General features: G+C 45.4%; 1 pseudogene; it reads right to left on the bottom strand.

Moving 5' to 3' along the window:
- Positions 1-25,920, bottom strand: part of LOC115088508 — a 293,685-nt pseudogene that overhangs the window by 50,613 nt on the left and 217,152 nt on the right.

Here is a 25,920-nt window from a genome sequence, read left to right as displayed (position 1 = left end):
TAGCAAATCATGGACTCATAGCGTGTTGGTTAAGGTGATCTAATATTCATATGAGTAAAACAGAAATGTGGAAAATATTTCACACAACAGCTATGTATTCTCTTACTCTCAGGTTCATGGAGAAGCAATCCAAACCAAAAGCAATTGGTAAATGTACGGTAAGTAAAAGCAGGATAATGCAGAAGGCCTTTCTTCTAATAAAAAGAAACCTTGGTCATCAGGCATGTTGTTTGCCACAGCATTAATAAACAAGCTAATGTACTCAGAGTGCTCTGAAGCAAACGGTTGGGTCTGCTAACACTGGGCTAAAAAATTGCCTGGTTTAAAAGCAGCTAGTGACTGATGACAGTACTCTCAGAAAGACCACTGAAGTGAAGCACTGTAAGAGCCAAGAATGCCAGTTTCCTTTAACAGTATTGCCACTATTTTTGGGATCATTTCTATAATAGCTAGCATTTGCTCTTGAACCAGGAATGCACACCCTTTACTTTCTTATCTTCGGCTAATGAGAATGTTCTTAGCTTGAGAGATCCCCTAAGATTGAGTACTTTTTTTAAAATTAAAATCAACTAGTGTAAAACATGTTGCAAAGTTTCAGATCTGTTGAGATTTTGATTTATCAGCACTACAGAACCCACACGCAGTAGCAGCAGCATTCTTTGTGTCTCACTGGGTATCTGGAACATCCAGAGCAATCTGTTACAACATACAACATCTGTTTGCTACCAGGTAACAGGAATAGCTGCTAAGCAGCAAAATTCCTTGTATTCTTCTAGGCCTCTGTTCTGCAAAATTCCTCAGACAAGAAGCCACCAAATATCTGAAGACATGGCGTCATTACACGACATTTCATTTTCATGCCGCAACTAAAATCTTTCACTCAGGCTCTGGGGGATAGTCTAGCAGAGATGTATTTCTTTTTTATTTAAAAAATATTTATCGCCTGTGACTCCAAAGATCGTGGGAAGTAACAAAGTATAAAAAAAGCATACAAATGTGCATACCATGCTGAGCGACAATGGTTATTGTTGGAGAATATTCCAGCTCAAGATGAGATCGCATTAGTATGTACTATACCATATTGTTATGCTGTGGACCCTTGACCCGGAACGAAAGAACACCCACCTGAGGAACCGGGATGTCCTTTGCCTCCGGAAGGTGGATACCAGGAGAACAACCCCTCAGTACCTTAGCAAGGAGAAAGCTGTCAGGTACAGGCCAGGGAGCCCAATGCCGGGGTCCAAGCGAGGCAGGGGTCAGTGAAGATCAAATCCAATCCGGGTCTGGACAGGTAGCAGGCAGAGCAAGGTAAAGTCCAATCCGGGTCGAGGCAGGCAGCAGGCAAACAAAGTAAAGTCCAATCCGGGTCGAGGCAGGCAGCAGGCTAACAGAGTAAAGTCCAATCCGGGTCGAGGCAGGCAGCAGGCAAACAAAGTAAAGTCCAATCCGGGTCGAGGCAGGCAGCAGGCAAAGCAGAGTCAGGCACGGTCCGGGTCTAGGCAGGCAGGCAGCAAGGCAAAGCAGAGTCAGGCACGGTCCGGGTCTAGGCAGGCAGGCAGCAAGGCAAAGCAGAGTCAGGCACGGTCTGGGTCTAGGCAGGCAGGCAGCAAGGCAAAGCAGAGTCAGGCACGGTCCGGGTCTAGGCAGGCAGGCAGCAAGGCAAAGCAGAATCAGGCACGGTCCGGGTCTAGGCAGGCAGGCATCAAGGCAAAGCAGAGTCAGGCACGGTCCGGGTCTAGGCAGGCAGGCAGCAAGGCAAAGCAGAGTCAGGCACGGTCCAGGTCTAGGCAGGCAGGCAGCAAGGCAAAGCAGAGTCAGGCACGGTCCGGGTCTAGGCAGGCAGGCAGCAAGGCAAAGCAGAGTCAGGCACAGCAAAGTCACACCGAAGGCACAGCAAAGCACAGGACCTATTGAGAAGGTGTCTGATGCCTGCACTACCCCGCGTTAAATCTCCCTCCTGGCTGACGTCAGTTTCCGGGGCCGGCCTCGTCCTCGCGATCCAGCCCCTTTAAGGGGCGGGGCTGGCCGCGTCGCACCCGATGCCGTCCTGTGACGGCAAGACGTCTGCCTGCTACGAGTCGTGCTCTGTGGGCCCTGGGGAATGGCGTGCCGTCCCGCCGGTGGAGAAGAGGTAGGGAGGCCCGATCGTATGCGATCGCGATCGGGCCTCACAACACATATTCTTTAAAAGCAGGCCAAATAGCTGCCCTCATTCGCCATTATTGGCCAGTGTTGAAAATTCATCAAGTGTTTGAGAAACCACCTATAATAACATACAGTCATGGGAAGAATTTGGGGGATATGGTCACCCATTCCTTTTTGTCTCCAACATTAGAAGTCCATGCGGATGTAAATATTGGTCACTGGCAATGTAATCAATGCTCCATGTGTAGGCAAACTATCGTTGGTCCAAATTGGACAGCTAAATTTGGGAAGATACACTTGTCACGCTATCACACTGATTGTTCATCCATGCGAGTAATCTATCTTATAATATGTCCATGTAATCTTTATTATATAGGACGGACAAAACGCACCATACGAGTACGACTTATTGCACATCAAAGCTGTATCACCACAGGAAAACTTTTAGCACCCATGGTGGCCCACTGTGTGGAAAAAAATCATTCTTTTCAAGACCTACAATGGCGAATTTTGGACTGTGTTCCTTTGAATCCGCGAGGTGGTGACCCTAATGCGGGATTAAATCTTCGTGAACAGCAATGGATATTTTGGATGCGCACGGTGACACCCACAGGTTTAAACAGTGTTATAGAGTGGAATTCCCTTATTTAAAGATCTGGGGAGGGAGGAGTGATGTGACTGTGACGTAAGCAACTATATTGGGTATATGTAACATCCGGAGGTGACCGGAAAAGAATTTTGGAAAAAAACGCTGAGAAACGCCATGGCGTTGTTATAGTAAGGACTGTTTGGAGCAATCTGAGAAACAAGGTTGGTAATTGTATATTTTAAATAATGGATATAAATTTTGTTTTTTTATGCAGAAGGAGCCCTTGACAAAGGACATTCACAGGGTCCGAAACAGTACCGTGTCGGGCAGAGAGACCGCGATTGGCTAACAGCATTATAAACTCAGGCATGGAAACTATAAGTTGCTGACAGCTTCATGTGAAATAATACATGGACAATATTTCAGATAAGCCAACATTTAATTATGAATTACAATGAAAAGGAAAGTCAATGATTATTTTAATTTCACGGATGAAGTATTCACGGAGAACACTAAAAAAATATTTTAAAAAATTTTGTTCATATTCTTGGACTGACCGATGATTAAATGTAAGGCAGAGTGAGAAAAAAGCTGTATAGCATTACACAATGATGCCTATTATGATGGTCAATTTGTAAGCGTCAATATATTGATTTGATAACTGGGAAATTAGTGGTTTGTTTTGAGTATTCAAGTTACAAAGTAAAACATGCATATCAATAAAAACATAATACAATAGTCATATCAATGACACAAGAAACATACAGAACTGATTTGATCACCAAGATCAAGTTTCCTTAAAATTAGTGAGTTGTGCTCTCTGTAAGGATATAATATCATAAATCTGCAATATAGAGCAGTGGTTCTCAACCGGTGTGTCGCGACACACCAGTGTGTCGCCAAGCACCGGCAGGTGTGTTGCGGCTCCCGGTGTTCCACTGCCCTGCTTGTGGTTCCCTTCTCCCTAGGGGTGGGGCTGAAGAATGGAGAGATGCTGTGCGCCGCTGCGGTGGCTGAAGAGCGGAGAGACCTGCACGCCGCCAGCGGCGGGGCCGAAGAACAAAGAGACGCTGTGCGCTGCTGCCAGTGGCTGAAGAGCAGAGAGACCCTGCGCACCGCGAGAGGCGGCTGGAGAGACGTTGCGTACCGTGGGAGGCGGCTGGAGAGACGTTGCACACTGCCGGAGGTCAGGCCAGAGGTGTCTGAGAAGAGGAGGCCAGGCTTATTGGGCCAAACAATGAGAAGCGGCTCCATGTGAGCTTGTGTGCGTGTGGTAGAATGGGTGCCTGGGTGCATGAGTGAGAGCTTGTGTGCCTGTGGGAGAATGGGTGCCAGGGTGCATGAGTGGGAGCTTTATGTGCCTGTGGTAGAATGGGTGCCTGGGTGTGTGAGTGAGAGCTTGTTTGCCTGTGGTAGAATGGGTACCTGGGTGCGTGAGTGAGAGCTTGTGTGTATGTGGTAGAATGGGTGCATGAGTGGCAGCTTTGTGTGTGTGTGTGTGTGTGTTAGAATGGGTGCCTGGGTGCATGAGTGAGAGCTTGTGTGCCTGTGGTAGAATGGGTGGTGAGTGGCAGCTTTGTGTGTGTGTGGTAGAATGGGTGCCTGGGTGCATGAGTGAGAACTTGTGTGTATGTGTGGTAGAATGGGTGCCTGGGTGCATGAGTGAGAACTAGTGTGTATGTGGTACAATGGGTACATGAGTGGCAGTGTGTGTGGTTGTAAGTGACAGAGTGTGTGTGAGCTTGTATGTAAGTGACAGAGCATGTGTGTGATTGAGAGAGACTGGTCAGAGAGGTGACTGGTGTGTGTGTATGTGTGTGTGTGTGTGTGTGTGTGAGAGAGAGAGACAGAGACTGGTCAGGGAGGTGACTGATGTGTGTGTGAGGAAGAGATACTAGTTAGGGAAGTTACTGGTCTGATTGAGACAGAGACTGGTTGTGACTGGTTGTGGGCCCTACGGAAGAGGACTGTGAGGACAGAGCTTCAGTAGCCCTTGCTGCTTCTGGTGAGTGCTTTTGGCCTGCAAGGGAAAGGAGTAGGAGAGTTGCTGGAGAAGGTAAGTAAAGGTGGCTTTTTATTTTTCTTGATTGACTGCCATTTTAATAATTGGGTATTATGTGATGTGTCTGCTATTTTGAAATATTTTATTGATATTTAGACAATTTTTAATAATTATTTATGAGTATTTGATTGTTGGATGTTATTCTGTTCATCAGCTGTTTTGTAACATTTATTAGCATAGTTTTACAATTATTTCTAAGTGGGTATCTATAGCAGCTTGGCTTGCTCTGTTTTCCCAATAGGAGGTGTATTAGTGTTTACGGCCTGGTTAAATATTTGTAGTGGTAAATTACTGTCTTTTCATAAGGAGGGGTATTGTGCTTGCCAGTAAAGAGAGTTTGTTTTGCTTTTACTGAGATGTCATCAGATCCAGAATATCTTTTTTTGTATGGTGAGCTGTATGGGTAATGCCCTAGTTCTGCTCTGCACCCATTTTTGGGGGTCGACATGGTTCCTGAGGATGCAGAATGCATATTTACATTTTGCCCCGTCATATGTTCAGTTTGTCACGCACTTGAGAACCATCTGTCAGGTGTGTCCCAGCCGAAAAAAGGTTGAGAACCACTGAACTAGAGAAAGCTTATTTGTATAGCCATGTCTTTAAATCCTTTTCCAAGGAGTTACCACGGGTGATAATTCTGCAAATCACACTAACAGCCGTTAACACGATTTGCAAATTTGTATTCAGGGGGCAGAGCATATGTAAAGTGTTATTGTGTGCCATGAAACAGCTACACCTCTTTCATTTGCAGTATGTTGTACACTAGTAAAGGTTTATCATGGAGAGAGAGAGAGAGAGAGAGAGAGAGAGAGAGAGAGAGAACATTGCCCAAATCTCATCTTGGAGTGAGTTTCCTCACTCTGTAGGTCATCAAATCTTCACAAGAGACCACTGTTCTGTTCGTACGTCTCATGTTGAATGTCAAAGTGGCCCCCAACCCCCTACACTCATACCTAAACCCCACCTCGAGTTACTAGGTGGGCCTCCCATAGGGATACAAATACCTGTCTAGGGAGGAGGCACTATAGAAAGTCTCTCTCTCTCTCTCTCTCTCTCTCTCTCTCTCTCTCTCTCTCTCTCTCTCTCTCTCTCTCTCTCTCCTCTGCAGCATACTGGAACCATGATAAACCTCTAGCATGCAACATACTGCAAATGAAAGAGGTGTAGCTGTTTCATGGCACACAATAACTCTTTCTTGCTTTACAACACTACAAATATTACATCAGGCCCTAGAAGACCAGTACACCTCCCACTGAAAACAAAAGAAGATGGACTGCTATTTTTCAAAACAGCAGACATATCAAATAACATCCAATAACAAAACTGATAAGGATTGAAAATGCTCCCTCCTTCATACTCTGGATGTTTTGATTTCCAGCCACTCTGAGATTGTTATGGATTGGGGGAGGGTTAGCTGTACAAAATGTATCCTCTCTCTCTCACACACACATACACACAGAGGTAGATCTTTAAAAAGTACACGCGTGCGTACTTTTGTTTGCACAACCAACGCAAACAAAAGTACACGTAGCCGCGAGTATCTTATAAAATCCGGGATCGGCGCATGCAAGGCTGTGCAAAATCGGCAGCCTGCGCACGCTGAGCTGCGCAGCCTGCCTCCGTTCCCTCCGAGGCCGCTCCGAAATCGGAACGGCCTCGGAGGGAACTTTCCTTCCGAGTCCCCCCACCTTCCCCTCCCTTCCCCTATCTAACCCACCCCCCAGCCCTACCTAAATCCCCCCCCCCTACCTTTGTTGTGCAAGTTATGCCTGCTTGAGGCAGGCATAACTTGCGCGCGCCGTCTCAGCATCCACTGGTACTGCGGCCTGTGCCGGGGGACTCGGGACCACCCTCCCGGCCCGCCCATGAACCGTCACTATGCTCCCGAACCCGCCCCAGACCACCCCCTGATCCCAGACACGCCCCCAGACACACCCCCGGCCTGCCAACATGCCCGGACATGCCCCTCCCGCCCCTTTTATTAAGCCCCGGGACTTACGCATGTCCCGGGGCTTTGCGCGCGCCGGCGGCCTATGCAAAATAGGTGTGCCGGCGCAGGGCTTTTAAAATCTACCCCACAGTCTCTCACTCCCTCATTCTCTCAAACACATATATATATTGAATTGTGCTCGAAACCTCAAGGTTCAGATTGACCAGCAATTGAACCTAAAAAAACATATCAACACAATCCTCAAGGAAGGTTTCTAAAAACTCAATCTGATGAAAAAACTAAAACCCTTACTTCATGCCAGTGACTTCCGCACAGTCATCCAGGCCACTCTCTCAACTAAAATGGACTACTGTAACTCCCTCTTCCTAGGCCTCCCCTACTCCTCCATAAAACCCCTCCAAATGCTGCAGAATGCAGTAGCCAGAATCATTTCCAATGCCCGTAAATACGACCACATCACCCCTATCCTCAAAGACCTTCACTGGCTCCCAATCCCTTCCCGCATCCTCTATAAAACCCTTACCACGATCCACAAAGCCATATACACTCACAACTCCAACTGGCTTGATGAGCCTTTCCACCTCACACGCTCTAACCGTCCCACCAGAACCTCCAATAAAGGGACCCTTCAGGTGCCCTCCCTAAAGAAGGCACATCTTACATCCATGAGGGATCAAGACCTCTCCATTGCCGGGCCTACACATTGGAACTCATTACCTAACAACCTCAGGCTTGAGCCATGCGCGACGAAATTCAGATCTAACTTAAAGACTTGGCTCTTTAAACAAGCTTACCCTCAATAGCCCCGCTGCTTCCTCCTCTCCCCTGCTACTCCAGCAATTAACTGAAACTATGTACAAAGTTATGTTACAATTGTACTATTTGCTGTTTGCTGTTCTGCACTTGCTTCTAAGCAGCCCATTGCATTTGTACTCTCTCGTTCATTGCTATTTCTCGGTTCCTATGTAATCCCCCTCCCCCTTTTTACCTGCTTATTGTAATTTCCATGCTGTAGTTGCACTGTAAACCGATACGATGTCGCCACTAATATCGGTATAGAAAAATTCTTCAATAAAATAAATAAATAAACAATTGGGAATTATGTGTTGGGGGGAATCTAGTGAAAATAGTTATTGTTTTGTAGAAATGTTCAGAAAATGTTTTGCATGTACTTGGAGACAGAGATGCTTTTTTGTTAGATTGAGTTTTCCATGTTTGCTTGTCTAATTTCTAACTATGGAAAACAGGAACCGAACATTGCATAGTGAGTTGTAAATTTTTGATGTGAAATATTGTTTTTTCTACACTGTGTAGTTGCCGTTTCAAAAAAGTATAATTTCTTCACTCAAACTTATGTGTGGACATTGAATTTCTTCTGCACATTTTCCTGATCTATTTGATTGTCTTGCGTGCAGCAGTGCTCCCCTTTCATTTTTTTAAATATTGTTTTTTAACATTTACTCTAGTGCACAATTTTCAGCACCTCAACACACACATAAACACATTCACTTGCCAGGATGTTAAATAGAAATGCGCAAAATATGAAAGGCCAAAACAGATTTAGAAATTCTTCCTGTCTGTCAAACTGTCTGGATTCTCCTTGTGTCTGTCATGAATATTTTCATCAAAGTTTTGCCAGAGAATGGGGGAATATCTGGGCCTGTTAATCAAACTTCACTGACAGATTTGACAAGTACCAGAAACACTCATTTGGTTCTGCTTGCTGCAGGTTTATGCATATCATCAAATTAATGTGAAATCCAATTAGTAGAAATCTGAAATTTTTTTACAAAATAAAAATGTTTAGCAAACTAATTTACACATCCTCAGATACTCATGCAATTTCAACAAATTAATTTGCAAACATTTCTTTTTAAAGCTTGTATACCTCTAATAGTGAACTCTGGTCCTTGAGTATGAACAGGAACTTTGGTGCACTCACTTTGCAAAGGGAGAAAAGCAATACTGGTTCAAAGGAATCTGCATTTTCCTGCTGGCTGGCAAAGGGAAACTCCAAAGGGAGTTTGCATTTAAAAATCAGCTTCCAGGCCCGCAGGTACTTTGTATGAAAATTGACCTCATCATTCTCCTTCTAACTTGCTTATGAAAGCTTGCAAAACAATTTAAAATGCAAGACTATCAAAACTTTATTGTATAATTAAAGGTATATAGGAAGTAAAGATAAACACCATGCGATGCATATTTTTATTCTGGGCTTTCACATTTTAAAAAACCCTGTGCATTTCAAACAAAAAGGCATTGCCCGTCTGTTTTAATTAATAGAATACAGCAAATAATAAATAAATATCTATAATGAGGAGCTCTTCCTCCCGAAATTCACATACTTTTGTTGCAACAAAAGAGATGGACATTCAAACTGCTAGCAGCAAGAGCACATCTGTCACACTTTAGGCCGCTTACAAATCGTTTACAAAAGCACTGCCCTGTTTCCAAATCCCAAATAGTATTGAAGGATCCTGCAGCATTACAACTGCAAGAATAACATCTGCAAACAATAGTAATAATGAAAACAAAACATAACTTGTTGGAAGTAGGTTGTTCCCCTTTGCCTAATGCTTATTGAAGCCAAATGAAACATTCAAAGACACCTGTGTGTGGTATATGGGGTTAAATTTTTACATGTACCTCACTGAATATAAGTAAAACCAGAACCATATAGCACAAAACACAATTGTGCATCTCCTGGGGCCTTATCGATAGTCATTTAATAAATATAAATAAATCAATAAACACCCATTTGGAGACATTAGCCCATCTTACAAGGTAAAATTTGCTACTTTGATTTACCCTTTCATCAGCATAGATTTTCCCTGCAGTTCTCTCTGCCAATGTCAGCAATATGGATTTAAAAGAAGGCTTCCTCCAGTATCCTAACACACATATGCCAAACTGACTTTATCCTGATGATTTGCTTTACTTCTCAGACTGGAAATTTCATAATTCCTGACGGACATCTTGCTGCCAGAACATAAGAAATTGCCATGCTGGGTCAGACCAAGGGTCCATCAAGCCCAGCATCCTGTTTCCAACAGAGGCCAAAACCAGGCCACAAGAACCTGGCAATTACCCAAACACTAAGAAGTCCATTGCCTTTGGATCTCCCTGGGTTCAATGAAACGTGAACCACTGATCCACCAGAATTTCTGTAGCCTGAACTATGCCAAGCCAAGTAACTAATTTTGCTAGGCTCAGCATATCTAACAATACCAATATCAGTTGTATGGAGACTTTGTTAAACAATCAAGACATCACAACCAAGATGAAAGAGAAAAACAATTGATAAAACTTTCTTTTAGATTTAGCTTATGCTTTTTCATTGGTAGTTCAAGCTCTGTAGGAATTCCCCTGTCCTCAAAAGGCTTACATTCTAAATGGGTCATTTACTAAGCCATGGTATTTTTCCTGGAGGGAAAGATAGCATGGGATTCACTAAGCTGCATTTCTAGGTACCACAGCTTACTGAATCCCCTGGTATTTTTCCCAAGCAGTACAACACCAAGGGAAAAATACCAAGGCTTATGTGCTCCCAGGACAGATCTCTTGATGATGGCCCCACAGCCCGGGTCTGCCATCTTCTTAAAGAGCCCAAGATGACCAAAGAGTTTCCTCCTCCAGTAATAGTAAACCCCCAGGAATCTCAAAACTCCTCCACCACCAACACCCCATGAGGCAGCTGAAGTAGAACACCGCATGTTTTAAACAATTTTTAGCTCCTGGGCACAGGCTCCACCTCTCTTTCCAACCCTTCTACTTTTTGTCAAACCCCTCCCCCTTCAGAGTTCACCCCACAATCCCCCTCCCCCATATTTCAGTCCTTACTGATAAAGTTCTAATGATCCAGTGGGGCCCGGAACAACCCTTAGGTATCCAGACCAAGCATTACCATTTCTCAAAATTACACTGGTCAACCAATTTTATACCTTTGCCACTCTCTTCTTATAGGGCAAAGGTTTGACCTCTGCCAGCTGGTGCCATTTTGAAAAATAGTAGCACTAAGGCTGGAGCCCTAGGGGATATTCTGGGCCTTACTGAAGCATAAGGGCTTGATCATTAAAAATTGGGGGTTCGAGGGGGTGAGTGAGCTCTGGGGGGCAGGGAGTTGACAAAAGGGGAAAAAGTTTAGTGTAGAATCAGGGCCTGCTCCTTGGGACCCAAAATTGTTGACAATTGTTTTTGTTTCCAGTCAATTTATGGGGCAATGGGGGAAGAATAAGGGTCTCTCAAAATCTTGGAGGTTTGGCAATACTTGGAAGAAGAGATTCTTGGGGCCTCTCAGGTCCTTTAAATGATGGATGCCAGAGCATTAGGATGTGCATTACCATCCCGATGCTCCCAGGGAATGATAGCCCAATTCCAGAGCTGTAGCTAACTTTCCTGAAAATAACATTAGATTAGCTAGTAATAAGTTGATTTATGTGCATTGGCATGCAAATCAGTTCATTGCCATACTTGTGTCACCGCAGGCGCAGAGAGTTAATGTGTAGTATTTGAAAAACCGTGTATTACCTCTGCGTTAAAGTATTTACCATGCTATAAACTAGAGATGTGCATTTGTTTTAAACAAATTAGACAATTTTAATGAAATGAAGGAAATGTTTCAGAAATGTTGGAAAAATTCATATTTTGTCTTAGTGCACGCTAACCTTAGTTAGCACGCACTAACGAGATTCGGGAACCACAAAAAACAATTACCAAATCACAGCAAAAATGAAATTACCTGCAGGGGACCCAAAACGAACCACGAAACAAAAAAAAAACAATACACATCTCTACTATAAACACCTAATGCAGCTTAGTAAATGCACTTAAAATTTGTCCACAGAGCAGTGATAAAGCCTAGGGTAAAATATAAACTAGTGGGCCTCTCTTGGTTTCCCTTGTTTTTAATAAAATATCACATTATTGATATCTTGTGAACTTCCAGGATCTTAGTAATCATATCAGCCAATGAATTAACTGTAGGTGAATGAATGTAAATGCACAATTGTTTAACTCCTCTCCAATGATTCACTAATTTTATCAACATGACAAATTGTGATCACCAACGGTTCAATTACGTTATGTGCATCTCAAACCTATTAAATAATACTTTGTTGATATTTCCTCCACAACTGCTTTCTGTACCTTGATGCCCATCAAATTAATAAGTTCCTCAAAAAGACTCAAAACCAGGTTACCATGACCCTTGTTAGCATACTTTTCAATATGTGCAGTTAAGAATGGGTCAAACAGAACCAAACTTTTTACACTTCCATGGGATGCCATATCATGTTCAGAAATACTTTTACAGCAATGACACATTTCAAAATCTCAGGCCAGTATTTTTTTCTTGACCGGGCTCTTGTTCTAATTTGGTGTAGCTGCAGACATCCGTGTGGGATCTTTGTAAACAGTCCTCCACACAATGTTGGTGTTCCTCACCATTTTCCTGCTGTGTAAGATACAGTGAGGCATATTTCCATTAACTGAATCCAGTGTCTGCGGGGACCTTTGTTTTCAGATTTTGTTTTATTTTTCCCTGAGAATTCATCAGTGTTTATTACAACAATAACAGGAGAAACCAGTGAAGTCCGTTCTTTCCACCGGTTTTCTACATTTTCTGTTTGTTGTAATAATAAATTCTTGTGAAAAAATAAAATAAAAACTAAAATTGAAGGCCCCTAAGTGTCTGACAAGGGAAGACTTTGATACAGTTGTAGGCTCTGGCCCACTCCCCACTTTTGCCCATTGGATAAAAAGGCCCTGCGGCTCCAGGAGCTGCATACCATCTGCCTATAACCATCATTTTGCCCGCTACTTTGTTCCCTTTTCCCTCAATACTTTTCCTTTTAAATTAGAACATTTTCATTGTTAAATCCAGAATACTGTTGGCACTGGAACAAACATTTGATATATTTGCTGCTATGGCCTTCAGACTGTGTTAGTAGGCTTCTGGTAATTAAAGTAACTTTATTAAAATGAAACCTTAAGGTTATTTTAGGAGACTATTCTAGAACTTACAACTAATATCTGTTCATTTTACTCTGTTGAAAATAACATTTTTACGAATTAATTATTATATAGTAAAATGAATTGGAACTCAGGATTATGCGTGAGCCCCTCTTGCCGTGATGCAGGCTCGTAGGTAGAATCCTGAGACCCATGCCAATGGCGGGTGAGCGAGTCTTGGCATGGGTCAGACTATGACTGAGTCTAAAAGTCTATACAAAGACCAGGCTTGTGGCTGAAGCCAGAAAAGGACAGGACTGATGGCTTGAAACAAAGCTGAGGACTAAAGCAGAGCTAAAGACTGCAGTGGAGCCAGAGGCAAAGACTGAAGCAAAGGTGAAGGCTGAGAAAAGGGAAACAGGCTGGAGGGCTTGAGCAAAACAGAAGACTGGAAACAGAAATCAGGAAACCTTCTTGCTGAGGCAACAAATCCAAGACCAGGCAGACTAAGTAGTCTTGTATGTGGCATCATCATTGGGACAGGTACCCAACTCTCCCCCAATGTGCTCTGAATTGTGCGCACTGATGCGCACACATGCCCTAAGCATCTCTTCACCGGGTCCTAGTATCATACACGTCAGAGCGCCCAAGGGCAGCTCCTTGCCACATGGTGAACATTCTCTGTCGAGGAGTCTAAGAAGGCAAATGGATTCTAACTGTATCCCATCTTCAAGCCCTTTCTCAAACCTCTTCACTTTGGCTTCTGAGGAGATGAAGGTACTATTTTACCAACTGGGGGCTCAGGGGTCCAGACCCAGGATCCAGAGATTCTTTGTTTTTGAGACTGGACTGAAAAATCATTCAAAGCAGAAGGCTTAACTGAAGAAAAGGCTGAAAGCTTGGACAAGGACTGAGCTTGGTCCTGATCGATGGATAAAAGTTCTTTGGCAGGAGGACAACACAGTTCATAATTCATGTAGGAACAGGACATACATTGAAGTGGTAAAACTGGCACTTCAGATGAGGTGGTTCAAAATGAAGAGACTGGAGACAAAGATGAGATGATGCAATGTTCTTGGCCATATGGCCGGTGCCATTTTGCAATACGGCAATACGGCCGGCGCCATTTTGCAATACGGCTCGAGTGCAAGAGGTCGTTCCCGGACCCCCGCTGGACTTTTGGCAAGTCTTGTGGGGGTCAGGAGGCCCCCCCAAGCTGGCCAAAAGTCCCTGGGGGTCCAGCGGGGGTCCGGGAGCGATCTCCTGGACGTGTGACGTCGGGAGCTAGGAATCAAAATGGCGCCGGCGCTACCTTTGCCCTGTCACATGATAAGGGCAAAGGGCCACCGGCGCCATTTCTCTTCACAGCAGCCGTGGCCAGAGAGCGGGATATCGCGCCGGGATCATCGCGCTGGGACCCCAGGTCATTTAAAACATTTTGGGGGGGTTCGGGAGGGTGGGGGTTTGTTTTAAAGGTTCGGGGTGGGTGTTAGGGGTTTTTTGGTGTGCCGGTTTTCCCGCCCCCTGTTTAACGATACAATACAAATGCCCCTGACGATAAATCGTGGGCATTTGTATTGTATCGTGCACTCTAACGATTTTGGACGATTTTAAAATTATCTGACGATAATTTTAATCGTTCAAAAACGATTCACATCCCTAGTCTTGGTAGTGTGGAGGCAGTGCCAAGGAAGTCATCAGGAGAGGTACCGGTGGTCGAGGAACGGCGACCAAACAGGAGTTGAAGCATGATGGCCCCCAGGATGCCACCTGGAGGGTATCCCACGAGATTACAGGAGCATGCTTCCACAGCCAAGGTAGCCCCAGGATGACTGGATGCATGGATCTCTCCAGGACGAGGAATGAATCTCCTCCACATGCAAAATACCAGTGCGTAACGTGAGAGGCCTTGTACGAGTATCGATGGTCCCTGGAAGAAGTCTCCCCTGAATAGAGGACACACGGAGCGGGGGTCTTTGGGGTTGAACTGCAATCTGGAGTTGCTGGACCAAGTCCTTGAGGATGAAGTTTGCCCCAGCTCCAGAGTCAATCAGGGCTAGCGTATAGATAACCTTACTCCTTCAGGAAGGAGTAAGGTTACCAGGACGGTGCATGGGGAGGCAGAAGTGGTGTGACCTAGGGTTAGCTCCCCAACTGTCCCTAGGTCCGAGCATTTCCCGGACGCTCGCTACAGTGGGCAAGGAAATGGCCCTTACCAGCGCAATACAAGCACAGGCCCAGGGACCAATGTCTTCTCCTTTCTTCCTGAGAGATAGGCCCCCGGCCTACCTGCATGGGTTCGGTATCCAGAGCCCCCAGAGAGGCATAAGGGGAGTGCCCATTGCGAGAAGGTGTAGTTCCGGAGCTCCCGGGTCTGGGGGCAGACCTCCTCTCCCGGAACCGGCAGACCTCCTCCCGGAGTCCACGCAACCCGCCAGATCAATGAGGTCATTCAAGTCGTCTGGGAGATCTCTGGCCGCCAACTCATCCTGAAGTCTCGGGGAGAGACTTTCCAAAAAGATGCCATGCAGGCTATCACTTCCCCAGTTCAACTCAGTGGCAAGAGTCTGGAAATCCACGGCATGTTCAGCCAAAGGCCGGTTACCCTGACACAGCTGGAGCAGTTCAGATGCGGCAGTGGGTCTGTGGGAGGCTTCATCGAAGACCCGCTGAAAGGTGGTGATGAACTGTACCAGATTGGCCAGGAAAGAGTCTTGATGCTCCCATAGGTTGGAGGCCCACGCTAGGGGTCTCCCGTCCATCAGGGAGATAATGTAGCTCGTCTTGACCGGGCCTGTCGGGAACTGAGCTGGAAGGAGATCAAATCGAATATAGCACTGGTTCAGGAATCCTCGGCAAAGCTTCGTGTCCCCTGAAAATTGCGAGGGTGCTGGCATCTGTATGGGTGCCATTGATCCGGTGTTGGTCTCAGCTTCCAGGGAACTGGAAGCAGTGGCTCCGCCAATGCGGGCAGCTAGTCCTTGCACCGTTGCCATCAGGGAGTCGAGGCAGGTTTGCTGCTGTTACAGCCTCTGTGCAATTCCCGGGATGGCTTTCAAGCCTGCAAGATCCGCCGGGTCTATGGCCTTGCAAACTGTTACGGTCGTGGACCCTTGGGCCAGCTGAGACAGTAGATGGAATACTGTGGGAACCCACAGGAAGCGTCACAGCTGGAAGGTCACTCTGAAGAGATCCTGGAGAGGACTTCACCACTGGAAGCCCGAGGTCCCCCCAGGAGGAGCCCATAGGGACCCGGGCCAGTTGGACTTAGGCGGGACCCTATGTGACCAAGGATCCGGGCAGCGTCCAGCGAGGTGGACGAAGAGGACGGCTGGGCCCAGGAGACGGAAATGTCTTCACCCTCGGAAGCCCGCGGCTCCCCCGGGAGGTGCCTGTGAGAGCCTGAGACGCTAGGACTTAGGAGAATCCTCGGGGCCACGGGTACTGGATACCTGAGGTGGTGGAAGAAGCCGAAGTCGGAGTCCAGGAATGAAGCCGGGTCAGAGCCAGAAGTCAGAGAACCAAACCAAAGTCAGGAGCGGAAGCTGAAGACAGAGTCATGGACGGATCCAGGGTCAGAAGCCTGGAATCAGAAGATGGAGTCATAAGCCAAGTGTCAAGCAGCAACTAGACACTCTAAGGCAGAGGAACCTCATTGCAAGGCAGGGACTTGACCAAGCTGCAGGGTTAAAATACCCTGCAGCATCTGACGTCATCCAGAAGCCGTCCCCTTGATTTCCCGCACTGGCCCCTTTAAGAGCCGAGCCCCCGCTTAGGGGGTGGGGCCCAGTGCGTTGGGTCGGCGGCGTCTCCCTCATGAAGGGAGAGCCGTGGTGGCAGCCATGTCGGGCCTGAAGACGAGTCCGCGCTGGCTGGGCCGGACCCGAGGTAGGAGGAGGGACCGGGGCATGGCCCGGTCCTGTAACAAAAGGTTTGTTCCAAAATAGAAAAAAGAATTTATTTTAGAGTCCAAAGTCCAGAAAATAGGCAAAATAAAAGTCAGCAAAACTGCTTAAAGTACAAAAACAGAAAACAGCTTCTCAGGAAGCTCATCAGAGTCTTAAAAGTGGTTATTCACTTTTCATGTCACTTCAATATAGCCCCATAGAAGATATTTCCCTCTCAGTTCCCCACTAAGGCCTAGTCCTTCCTTCCTTCCTTCCCAATGCCAGGCCCAGGCCCGGAGGCCAGGTTGCGATGCCTAAACCTCAACGTAGGCCCAGGCCCAGGACCGATTCTGTAGTCTGGTCTGGAGTCCAGGTCCCAATGCCGGGGCTTCAACCCTGGGTGAAACCCAGGCCTCAAAGGTCTGCCAACTTCTTTCTTTATCTTCTTTCTTGAAATGATGCTATCTGCTGGGGATCCATCAGAGTAAATTAACTCCAGCACATCCTCCTCATTGGAGGGTGCTAGTTTGCTGTACGGCAGTTCAACTAACTCTGGACCAGGCCCAAGCCTAGGCCAAGGACCAGGTGTCGGGATCCAGCCTCTGGGCTGGACACCTGCATCAGGCCTTGGCCTAGGTCTAGGCCTCAGCGATGGAACCAGGCCTCGAAGCCTGGTCCTTATATATGGCCTAGGCTAAGGTCATGGCGACTTACCTAGGCCTTGTCATCAGATCCCCCCTGGACCGGGTAAATGGGAGTTGGGCAGGATCCTGACCCCAGTATTTTTTCGGGTGGGAGGGATAGTTGGTGAAGACAGGAGGCCTTGAGAGGACCCATTTCTTTTTTTTTTGTTTTTTGTTTTAGGGGTACGGTTTTTTTGTTTTTTCATACTAAATAATCAAAATAAACTTTAAATGAAATTAAATTTGTGGGATACCCCCCCAAATAAAAAAATGGAATTTTTACTTCTGTACACCCCTATTAAACATAGCACACACTTCAACATTATAGTGATTTCTAAGCTACCTTAGAAGCCTAAAGGCTTTTCTTGCTTTCTACTTCATTTTGCCTTTTTTCCTCATCTGCTCTCACCCGATGACAGAACAATGGTATTCTTCCAGCTAGGTTTCGTCACAGCAGAGGTTATCATGTACTGTCCTACTGTAATAGAATCCATCATTAATTTCCATATGCTCATTTTACAATAACAATAAAGAGAAAGCAGGAAAATGCTGACATTAAAACTCAGTTCCTAGAATTAATGACATTACAATAGTAAAAGCGGTCACTGCTACTGTCTCATATCATTTTTACTCCATGACTTGGATATACTTATACTGGGTTACAATCTATTCAGGAAGGACTGGGTAGGAAAGAAGGGAGGAGGCATGGCACTATATTCTTAAAATAATATTAAAGCAACAGAACTGCAGTGCTTTTGAGGTATGGAGGAAACTCTGTGGCTTAATTTGAAAAGAGGGAACATCCATCTATTTATATTTGTATAATATATAGATCTCCATCACAGACAGAAGAAATGGATATAGATTGAATGTAAAAATTGCTATGAAAGAGGAAGTGCTATTGCTAGGGGATTTCAATCTGCCGGATATTGATTGTGACACCGTGGCTGTAGTATCTTCTAGAAGCAGGGAGATCCTGGATTCTCTGCAGACAGAAATATTCTGGCGACTGTAATGGAATCTAGACAGGAGGTGGATACTGGACCTGGTGCTTACCAATGAGAACAGTATCTCTCATGTTGTGGTGAATGATCATCTGGGATCCAGTGATCACCAGATGGCTTGGTTCAGATTTAAAGCACAGGAGATGAAGGTTCATTCCAGGAGTCATTAGCTGGATGGGAAAATCTAGGGGAAGTAAAGAGCAGTGCAGACCAACTAATAGGACTTATTGTAAGGGCAACTAACCATTTTGTTAGAAAAGTAAAGAAAAAAGAAAATCAGTCTGGTATGGTTTTCTAAAGAAGTAGCTGTAAAAGAAAGGTAGAAAAGGTTGGCATGCACAAACTACAAGACATCACAGAAAGAGGAAGACAGGCAACAATATCTAGAAAAGCTAAGAGAAGCTGGAAAAGTAGTCAGGAATGCAAACATTAACATAAGAACATAAGAACATGCCATGCTGGGTCAGACCAAGGGTCCATCAAGCCCAGCATCCTGTTTCCAACAGAGGCCAAACCAGGCCACAAGAACCTGGCAATCACCAAACACCAAGAAGATCCCATGCTACTGATGCAATTAATAGTAGTGGCTATTCCCTAAGTAAACTTAATTAATAGCCATTAATGGACTTCTCCATTACCTATGCCTCGCCCAGATCACACCCATTCCCCACCCCTTTTGAGAAGTTCCGAGATGTGCGTGCAGTGGTATTTACACTCATTGCTGAGTGGCTTTTAAAATCTGCTCGGCGCACGCGAGTCCAACATGTTCATGCATCCCTTAATTTCAGCGCATGTCGGGCTTTTAAAATTCACCTTTATATTTTAAAACTGCACAGAGCAGCCAGAAATTTAGCACCAGCCTTATCATTTAGCTGGTCATTTGCATTCCAGTGGAAGAAGACAAACATGGTACAACAGGGGGGCATGATTTTTTTTTTTTTTTAGATATGTTACTGATAGAAGGATGTGCAAAAGTTGCATTGTGAGACTCAGAGATGAAGGGGAGGAATATGTAGAAGCTGATCAGGAAAAAGCAAAATTCTTTAACAAATATTTCTATTTGAGGTTCACTGAAGAAGAACCAGAAGCAGGACTACATGAGGCAAACATAAATAAGATTCAAAATTAGGTAAACCTCAATCAATTTTCAGAAAAGTGTGTTTATGAGGAGTTAAGTATACTTACAGTTGATAAGGTGATGGGGCTGGCAGAGATACATCCTATGCTAATAAGGGAATCAAGAAGTTCTGGCATCTTATCTGGCTGACCTTTTGAATGCAGCTAGGAGTCAGAAATAGTTCTGGAGGACTGGAGAGGAAAGATGCGGTTCCCATTCATAAAAGTGGAAGTAAAAAGGTTAGTCTGACTTCTGTGCTGAGCAAATATTGGAAATCACTGCTAAAACAGAGGATAGTGCAGTTTCTGAAATCCAATGGGCTGCAAGATCTGAGGCAGCATGATTTTATCAGAGGTAGATCTTGTCAGATGAATCTGATCATTTTCTTTGATTCGGTGAACTGAGAGTTGAATCAAGGGAGAGCTGGATGTACTCTACTTGGATTTCAGTAAGGTATTTGACACGGTTCCGTATAGGAGATTTATAAATACATTGAATGCCCTTGGTATGGGCCCTAGAATGACTGACTGGGTTAGAAATCTGTTGAGTGGGAATCAATAAAGGGTAGTAGTAAATGGAGTTCACTCCAAGGAGGTGAGCACGCCAACTTGTACCTTTTTATTTTTCTTCAATATTTTCATGAGGGACATTGCACAAGGATTTTTGGGAAAGGTTTGTCTTTTTTATGATAATACCAAAATCTTCAACAGGAAGGTGTGGAAAACATGAAGAGGAATCTAACAAAGCTTGAGGAATGGTCTAGTGTCTGGTAACTAAGATTTAATAGGGATGTGAATCGTTTTAGGACGATTAAAATTATCGTCCGATAATTTTAATATCGTCTTAAACCGTTATGGAACACAATACAATACAGATTCTAACGATTTATCGTTATAAATCGTTAGAATCGTGAGCCGGCACATTAAAACCCCCTAAAACCCACCCCCGACCCTTTAAATTAAATCCCCCACCCTCCCGAACCCCCCCCCCCAAATAACTTAAATAACCTGCGGGTCCAGCGGCGGTCCGGAACGGCAGCGGTCCGGAACGGGCTCCTGCTCCTGCATCTTGTCGTCTTCAGCCGGCGCCATTTTCCAAAATGGCGCCGAAAAATGGCAGCGGCCATAGACGAAAAAGATTGGACGGCAGGAGGTCCTTCCGGACCCCCGCTGGACTTTTGGCAAGTCTCGTGGGGGTCAGGAGGCCCCCCACAAGCTGGCCAAAAGTTCCTGGAGGTCCAGCGGGGGTCAGGGAGCGATTTCCCGCCGCGAATCGTTTTCGTACGGAAAATGGCGCCGGCAGGAGATCGACTGCAGGAGGTCGTTCAGCGAGGCGCCGGAACCCTCGCTGAACGACCTCCTGCAGTCGATCTCCTGCCGGCACCATTTTCCGTACGAAAACGATTCGCGGCGGGAAATCGCTCCCTGACCCCCGCTGGACCTCCAGGAACTTTTGGCCAGCTTGTGGGGGGCCTCCTGACCCCCACGAGACTTGCCAAAAGTCCAGCGGGGGTCCGGAAGGACCTCCTGCCGTCCAATCTTTTTCGTCTATGGCCGCCGCCATTTTTGGCGCCATTTTGGAAAATGGCGCCGGCTGAAGACGACAAGATGCAGGAGCAGGAGCCCGTTCCGGACCGCTGCCGTTCCGGACCGCCGCTGGACCCGCAGGTTATTTAAGTTATTTGGGGGGGGGTTCGGGAGGGTGGGGGATTTAATTTAAAGGGTCGGGGGTGGGTTTTAGGGGGTTTTAGTGTGCCGATTTTTCGATTTTTCGATTTTTAACGATTTTTAACGATTTTTCACGATATTTTACCCCCCCAAACGGCAACAATACGATTCCCTCCCCCTCCCAGCCGAAATCGATCGTTAAGACGATCGAGGACACGATTCACATCCCTAAGATTTAATGCTAAAAAATGCAGAATTATGCATTTAGGCTGCAAAAACCCGAGGGAGAGGTTACAGTGTCAGGGTTAATTTCTTCTAAGCATGAAAGAAGAGCGGAATCTGGGGGTGATTTTATCTGATGATCTTATAGTAGTTCAAACAGTTGGATAAAGTGATAGCAAAAGCCAGAACGATGCTTGGTTGCCTAGCGAGAGGAATGGTCAGCAGAAAAAGGAATGTAATATCGCCCATGTATAGGTCCCCGGTGAGAAGTCATTTGAAATACTGTACACAATGCTGGAGACTGCCCCTTCAAAAGGATATAAACCAGACAGTGTTGGTCCAGAGAGTGGCTACTAAAATGGTCAGTGGTCTTCTTTATTCTAAAGCAGTGTTTGTTAACAGGTGTTTCAGGACACAATGGTGTGTGGCAAGGTCCTGGGAGGTTTATTGCAGGGTCAGCAGGAGGCTGCTTTCTCCTCCTCAGCCCTGGTAGGAATCAGTTAACTCCTTCATCATCAGGGTCTGACAGGAGGCTTCTCTTTCTGCACAATGGGAAGCCGTTTCCTCCTTCACCCAGATAAAGAGCAAGACCTCCCCAACGCCTGCTCTTCTGGGCTCAATGGGACATCAACTTTATCTTCTCCCACTGGGCCTGAAAGTGATGTTGATGATTACTTCCTTCACCCTGGGTGAGGTGAGGAAAGAAGATTGAGATGCTAGGTGGAGGAGAAAGGGAGTGAGGGGGGCTGTTGGGCAGGAAGGGGTAGGAAAACGGGGGTCAGGGTAGCTGGGCAGAGAGGGGAAAGGGAAGGAAGGGGGCAGTAAGAGTGGAGTAGGGGAGAGAGGAAGCACAGGGAAGAGCATGCAGGGGTGGTGTTGGGATTGCTGAGCAGGGATGTGAGTATGAGGGCACTATTGACATGGAGTCATTGGAGAAGTGAGAGATGACAGGAGCATGGAGGGGAAGTGACGGGGTGCAAGAGCCATAATATGTCAGTTACTGGGAATGTGCATGGCTTCAATCTTTGTACTTTATTTAGTGCAGGAGGAAATATATTTTTCTTCCTAGTTCTCCAGTTTTGCACTGCATGCAAAGTGTCTTTTGGGATTTCCATTCCAGTTGTTATCTCCACATTTGTAATTTGTGGTCTTTTATTTTGTATTTGTGAAGGTCAGATCTGAGTGTGTGAATGAGGTGAGATATTTTACTAGCATGTAGGCATTTGTATCAATCACATTTGTGTAGGGAACCTTTGGTTTCCACTAACGAAAAGGAGTGTACCAATTTACTGGGGAGGTTCTGTGTAGGAAAGAGTGAAAGAGGCTTGGGTTTCGCTCCCCCATGTGGGAGCAACAGATGGTGTGTCCCAGCTATTTATCATCCCAAAGCACCATCTATCCTTGTGGATGTTTTGTTCAGCTTTTGTGGAAGCAGGTTGCTTTCTGTCTCATGTTTGCTAATTTTCCTTAAGTTATGGAAAGGAGGAAGGAAGTTTTCTAATTTACAGGCCGATATAGTAAAAGTTGCGGGAGAGCGGGCAAATGCCCACTCTCCCGGTGCGCGCACAGGCCACTTTCCTGTGTGCTTGATTCTGTATTCAAATGAGGGCCTTTGGCAAAAAGAGGCGCTAGGGACACTAGTGCGTCCCTAGTGCCTCTTTTTGGACAGGTGCGGCAGCTGTCAGCGGATTTGACAGCCGACGCTCAATTTTGCCGGCTACGGTTCTCAAACCCACTGACAGCCATAGGTTTGGAAACCGGACGCTGGCAAAATTGAGCGTCCGGTTTTCAACTCGCTAGCCATGGGTCTATTTCAAAAAATTATTTTTTTTTAACTTTTTTTAACTTTCGGGACCTCCGACTTAATATCGCCATGATATTAAGTTGGAGGGTGCACTTTCCTGGTGCCCGGAGAAATTAACGCCTACCTTTGGGGTAGGCGCTAATTTCTGAAAGTAAAATGTGCGGCTTGGCTGCACATTTTGCTTTCTGAATCGCGCGGGAATACCTAATAGGGCCATCAACATTCATTTGCATGTTGCATTTGCATTAGGTTCGGGGGGGGGGGGTGTTGGACGTGCGTTTTCAATGCGCTATTACCTCTTACTGAATAAGGGGTAAAGCTAGCGCGTCGAAAACGCGCGTCCAATCACGGGTTAACAGTGCACTCCACCGGAGCGCACTGTGCTGTATCGGCCTGTTAGGGATCAGCCTTCCTTAGACCCCCTTTATGCTTGTTTTGGACTCTTTTAAGCCAATTTTTGAGAATTCCCTGTGAGGTCCTCAATACCCCTTTGCAGTGGATTGGGGCATCTGCTGTGTAAGGTTAGACCATGTGTTAGGGAAGATTCTGGCAGACTTCTATCTCGTCTCTAGACAATAAAGCTGTCTGGTGACCTGATGCAGAGGAACCATATTTTTGAATTACCTGTCTTTTTGCATTATCTCCTCTGTTTGGAGTGAAGGACATTTTCTTCCACCCTTCATGCTTCTTGCTTGACTTTTCCCCCTTTTAGGTTCAAATAATATTTTTGTTCCACTTGGAGCTGATGGCCATTGATACCCGAGGCTAAGTTACCAAACCCTCGAGAGATGGGAGTCTTTCATCCTGAAAGAAACAAGAGTGTGGAAAGATTCATCTGGAGGAAGGAAACTAAGGGATGCAAACCAAAGGTAACAAACTTTGCTGCTGCTGCATTACATGACCCATGCAGGGAGCGAGAAGTGCCCACCAGGCACTGCATAAGGAGTTAACGTATTTTAAAAGGGATTCTGAAAGGGTATTAAATCTGCGACAAATTTCTGATAATTTATTGCAACTATATATATTTTCTAACCACCTTCAGTGGGAAGATCTGAGAATTAAATTGGAGATTGAAAGAATTGGGGAACAGAAGGAATTCAAAGTAAATTGAGTGCTTCCAGAGACTTCACTAAAGAAGAGGAGTCACACGTTTATTATATCTTTTTGCTGTCTTATTGCTTATTGAGTTTGAACTAAGAAACAAACTGAAGTGCAACTAGCATTCGGTCATGTAATCAACAACTATCAGTAAAGATGTTGGAAACCACCATTGTGTGTTTATTGGATGCAGAGACAGTGTTAATTATCAGTGCTGTGTGCAAAGGACAGATGAAGGGCTAGCACTGTAACAAAGCAGGGTGCAAGAACTATTGTTCCTCTTCACAACTGGAATCCTGGGGCTCAGAGAGCAAGGCTAACCGGTGGAGCGAAGGAGACACTGAGAGACACTGCAGGAGTGCTGTGCAGAAAGGCTCCATCTCACTTCTTTTTCATATGTGCCCCTGGTTACATGTAAAAGGATCCGTCCTATCTAGAGCTTACAGTTTATGTGTTATCTCAATAGGACATGCGTTGGTATTGCACTGCTCTCTTTGCATAGGTAGGGCTATTGCTGTTTTGAGTCCTGTGAGTGCTGCTGCTATGGTATGGCAGGTTTGCCACACACGTCCTTAATGTTTTTTGTTTCAGGTTTTTGTATTTTACAGTGCTCCTGATAGCAGAGGAAGTTTGTGCTGCTGTTAATGAGATGACACCAGAATCAGAATATCTTTTTTGTATAGTGAGATGTACGGGGAAATATCCTGCATCCATCGTTGTGGGTCGGGGGCTCCTGTGGATGCAGAGTGTATGTTTACATTTAGCCCTGTGATGGTCGCGTGCTCAGTGTTTCACGTATGTGAACATTATGTCTCAGGTGTGTCCCGGCCGAAAAAAAGTTTGAGAACCACAGTTCTAAAGCATATGGGGACAGACTTAAATACCTAAACATGTACACCCTAGAGGAAAGGTGAGATAGGGGAGATATGATAACGACATTTAACTAACTCCAAGGTTTCCATGCACAGGAGGTGAGCCTTTTTCAATGGAAAGGAGACTCTAGAATGAGGGCTCATGAGATGATTGTGAAAGGGGATAGATTTAGGAGTAATCTTAGGAAATATTTCTTTACAGAGAGGGTGGTGGATGCATGGAACAGCCTGCCAGTGGACTATCTGAATTCAAGAAAGCATGAGATAGAGGGGATCTCTGAGAAAGTAATGGGAATTGCAAAGCTAAATTAGTTGGATGGATGGGCAGACAAGATAGGCCATATGGTCTTTTTCTGCCATCATGTTTCTATGTTTTTGCTATTATGGGAAGTTTGAAAACCATTCAATTTACAGCCCCCCCCCCCAAAGTTATAGCCCAAAAGGCAAATCTTGAACTGGCTTTAACAAACCCTTAGGAGAAATATGTTTTATAGACAAAGGGATTCAGCCCCCCCTCCAAGAGTTCATCACTAGGAGCCTGATTCATCAAGGTCCTTTCCCATAGACACAGAATGGGAGAAAAATAGCCCTAAATGCTGTTGAAAGCAGTTTTAAAAGAACCATTCAGATGCATTTTCGCACGCTCACAGGGGTTTTCGTTCTTGGAGTTCCTTTCCTCCAGTGCAACATTGGCTGTGTGATCTCCTGAGTAATCATTCAACACCCTTAAAAAAAGGTTGATAAAAGCCAAAGCTGCAGAATGAGCTGCAAATTTGTTATATGGACTATTATTCCTTCGAGAATAAATAAAATTCATTTTCCTACAATCCACTGAGGTCTGCCCTCCTTTACAGTCCAGAGGAAAGGGTC

The sequence above is a fragment of the Rhinatrema bivittatum genome, chromosome 3 (genome assembly GCF_901001135.1).
Source record: "Rhinatrema bivittatum chromosome 3, aRhiBiv1.1, whole genome shotgun sequence".
Classification (NCBI taxonomy): Eukaryota; Metazoa; Chordata; class Amphibia; order Gymnophiona; family Rhinatrematidae; genus Rhinatrema; species Rhinatrema bivittatum.
This window is presented reverse-complemented; position numbering and strand designations above follow the sequence as displayed.